Here is a 3,748-nt window from a genome sequence, read left to right on the forward strand (position 1 = left end):
GTAATAATATTTCCTTACTTCAGGAGATGGTGCACCTTCTTTCTGATCTCTTTGCGGTTCACTTGTAGGCCGATCTACACTCCTTTTGTACTCTGTCCACAAATTTGCTAGAACAACTATCTCAAAGAGAGTATTCAAGCCCTCCCACAGGCATTTCGCAACTTTCACAATCCTATCCGTCTGCTGATACCATTCCACTGGTTTCTCTTTCAACCTGAAGTAATCATTTGTAAATGACAAAATATCACTTCCACTCCAAGGTACATGTACAGAATTCCCTCCAGGAGTCTCTCTCATTAGCAAAATGTTCACTAGTTCTCTTGTCTACGTTATATCTAAAAGAGGAGTATCTGAACCTTTTTCTAGGCCTTTCTCTTTTCTTGACCCATCTGCCTTCCCACTTTTCTAATGCTCTCCAAATTTGCACTTTATCAAGTAATTCTCTAAAATGTGTTTTCATCCCTGCACACCTCAGGTGTTCAAAATCTTCAGTCTCGAAATTTAATCTATAACTTCTCTTCAGGATCTTTGTTTTTGTAAGATCTATTTCGTATTTGTCTGCTAATTCTTGTAATTGCTGATGCACTTCAGCTGCTCCCTCTGTAATTAATCAACACAAATATCTCAATTGGGCTTCAGTATATGATTCAAGTGTATTTACTCCTATTGTCCCTTCAAGAAGTCACCTGCTTCCATTGACAATCTTGTTTTTTTTTTAAACTTAATTTCCCTTACTTTGATTCTCTGGGACTTTTGAAACACTCAAATCTTCTAACCATTTTGTTATTTCCTGTGCAGTCAGAACCTTTAATACAACATTATCAGGCTGAACACTCAGAAAACTGCTGCTGCATTGGGTTCACACATTCGGGAGTTAATAATCTCTTCTCCTGACCACTACATGATCCAGTTATTTCAGAATTTCTAACAAGAGTCAAATATATTACTGTCTTCATTCACCGTCGGAAGGAAGCGTGACACGTTTACCTTTTCGTCCAGCCATGGCTTCCGGAGTAACTGTATCGGATGATGTCATCAAGGTGTTTAATGAAATGAAGGTGAGAAAGTGTGCATCGCAAGAAGATATCAAGAAGAGAAAGAAGGCTGTTGTGTTTTGCCTGAGTGACGACAAAAAAAACATAATCATTGAAGAAGGAAAAGAGAAATTGGTTGGTGATGAGATGGATGATGTGTACAAGTGCCTTATCGAAATGCTTCCAAAAGACGATTGCCGCTATGCCCTCTACGATGCCACATATGAGACCAAGGAAACAAGAAAGGAGGACCTAGTCTTCCTCTTCTGGGCTCCCGACTGCGCACCATTAAAAAGCAAAATGATTTATGCTAGCTCAAAGGATGCGATTAAGAAGAAATTTACAGGTATCAAACATGAATTGCAGGTGAACCATTTGGAAGACATCCAAGATCGTTGCAATATGGCAACCAAGCTAGGAGGAACTATGGTGATCAGCCTGGAGGGCAAACCAGTATGAGGCAGCAGTCTATGTGCCAGTTGCTGAAGGAGTTTCCACCTTTGTCTTGTGCTAACTTATTTTATTTGGGAAGGGGGCACGGAGTTCAGGAAGTGGGTTCAACATCTTGTGCTCAAATTAAGTCTTGTCCCCCGTGTGTTACTCGCTTTTTTGACATTAAGAAATTAATGTCAAAATTCAGTTGCATCACCCCAAAGCCTGCCAAGCTTTATTGTGAAAGGGATTGCTGTCCAAATCATTTGCCAAATTGATGCAACTCTTGGTGTTGTACGTATTACTCCCATACCACTGTGTTGAAGTCTGGGCAGACTGCTCTGTCAAGTGGCTCATCCTAAATATTCCAGATTTTATTTATTCGGTTCAGCACATTTCCACGGTTTATGGAACCATGTGTGTGTTTTGTGTTCAACCTCTCCGAAAGGATAACCTTGTCTGTGTGTGTGTTTTTTTTTTTTTTCTTTTTTCTCCCCTCCCCCCCTCCCCCTTTGGAACATTTTGGACCAACTACTTAGCCATTTGAAAAGGGGCTACATGGAAAAGCATTAGAACAACTGCAAAGGAACTTTGTATTTGATTTCTCATATTCATTAATTTCTTTTAAATGGACCATCCAGCATTTCCCCCATTCCAGCCCGATGACCAAATTCAGTAAGACCAAACAAGGCTTGCATGGTGGCAAACGTCAGCTCTGGTTTTGATGCTCTTTTCTGAACCTCATCCTAAAGTACCAACCATCAATGGATGTTTGCAGATATTCCCTCAAAAATGGATAAGCACTTCCCATCACCTGTTGTCAGTACAAAAAGAAAAATCAACTCTTAATTAAAGAAAATCATGTGTTTATTGTAAAAAAAAAAAAAAAAAAGAGTCAAATATATTAAAGATCTTGACTTGTTTAAAGTCTGTCCTATGAATGACATTGAAACAGTGTTTCCATTCTGCCTTTGAACTCCTTGATTCACCACACCCCTGCTGCCCTGGACATATAAAGGCATAGGTGGACCAAATGTAATTGGTACTGAAATCAAATCTGGGCTCCTGGTTTCTACATTCTGAGACTGCATTATTCCTGTATTCTGCACCTGTGGTAATAATATCAGAGTAGGCTCTTTCTGAATCAATCTCAGCTCCTGTGGATTCTGACCCAAAGATAACACTAAATTAGTAGTTGTTTTCACAATCTGTACATCTGGATGAATCGCAGGAACATTAATCTCTGGTAGCTGTCTATTGTCTGTTGACTGATTAAAGGTACTCTGCATCAGTATTTGCTCTAAAGAGCTAGCCTGTCCTGAACTCTGTGAACTCTGTCCTGAACTCTGGTTCACGTTAGGATTATCCCATACAGAACTCTCAGTTGTGTTATGGTCACTCTGAACTGAACTCTATGACACTACAGCTGGTATCAGAGCATTAGGATTTATACCACTTGTACTAGAAACGTCTTGAACCACATAAGGTGGTGGACGATTTCTCAAAATCTGTGTAATAAACTCATAATTGTCTTATTCATCATCATTAAACAAAACCCTTTTAGACTCATTTGATGTCTGCTCTTCAACTGCTGAAGAACTCTGTTTAGATTTCTTTGAAATCCTATTTGTCTCCTTTTCATTGTCTTTTAACATTGCTGGAAACAATCTAACACCTTATAAGGTATTGAGTCTCCACTGTCTCTGTTCACTGTCCCATCTAGCTTCTGCTAGTGACTTTTCTGCCCTTCTCATTCTTCTCTCAAATTTCTAAGACTTTTGATGTCTAGCTACCAGCTCCCAGATCGCTAGGCTTTGAACTGAGCTGGTCTTGGTGGAGGTCTCAGACCATACATCTTCTGTCCCAAATTCTCAAAAATTCTCAAATTAAATGTACCATTCTCAGGGAAAGCTAAACAACCTTCCTTTTTTGTGATCTTAATACAATGTTTTAACCAAAGGCGTGCTCCAGTACCTTTCTCCTCAATTATGATATATTCCAGAGTTCCTTCTGGTGGACAAATTTCTCCTTCCCTAGTCGGAATATACTCATATCCTCTAAGAGCACTTTTTAAAGCCTTGAAAAACTTAATTTTTCACAATTATTATTTCAAAAATTGATAATCAGGAAGTGACTACATTCCCACAATCATTTTCAGCTCTCTTCTTGTCCAATTGCACTTCACGGTTGTCTACCAATCCATGCGCGACCCTTCTCACTAACCAACCTATCCCATCATGGCACAAAAACTGACAACACACTCACACACAGTGGCTGACAAA

At 39.4% G+C, this 3,748-nt stretch overlaps 1 pseudogene; it reads left to right on the forward strand.

The window, feature by feature from the left end:
* Nucleotides 1-949: 949 nt before the first annotated feature.
* LOC138248742 (cofilin-1 pseudogene) lies at nt 950-2,334 on the forward strand (annotated as a pseudogene).
* Nucleotides 2,335-3,748: the final 1,414 nt, after the last annotated feature.

This window comes from Pleurodeles waltl, chromosome 8 (assembly GCF_031143425.1).
Source record: "Pleurodeles waltl isolate 20211129_DDA chromosome 8, aPleWal1.hap1.20221129, whole genome shotgun sequence".
Taxonomy (NCBI): Eukaryota; Metazoa; Chordata; class Amphibia; order Caudata; family Salamandridae; genus Pleurodeles; species Pleurodeles waltl.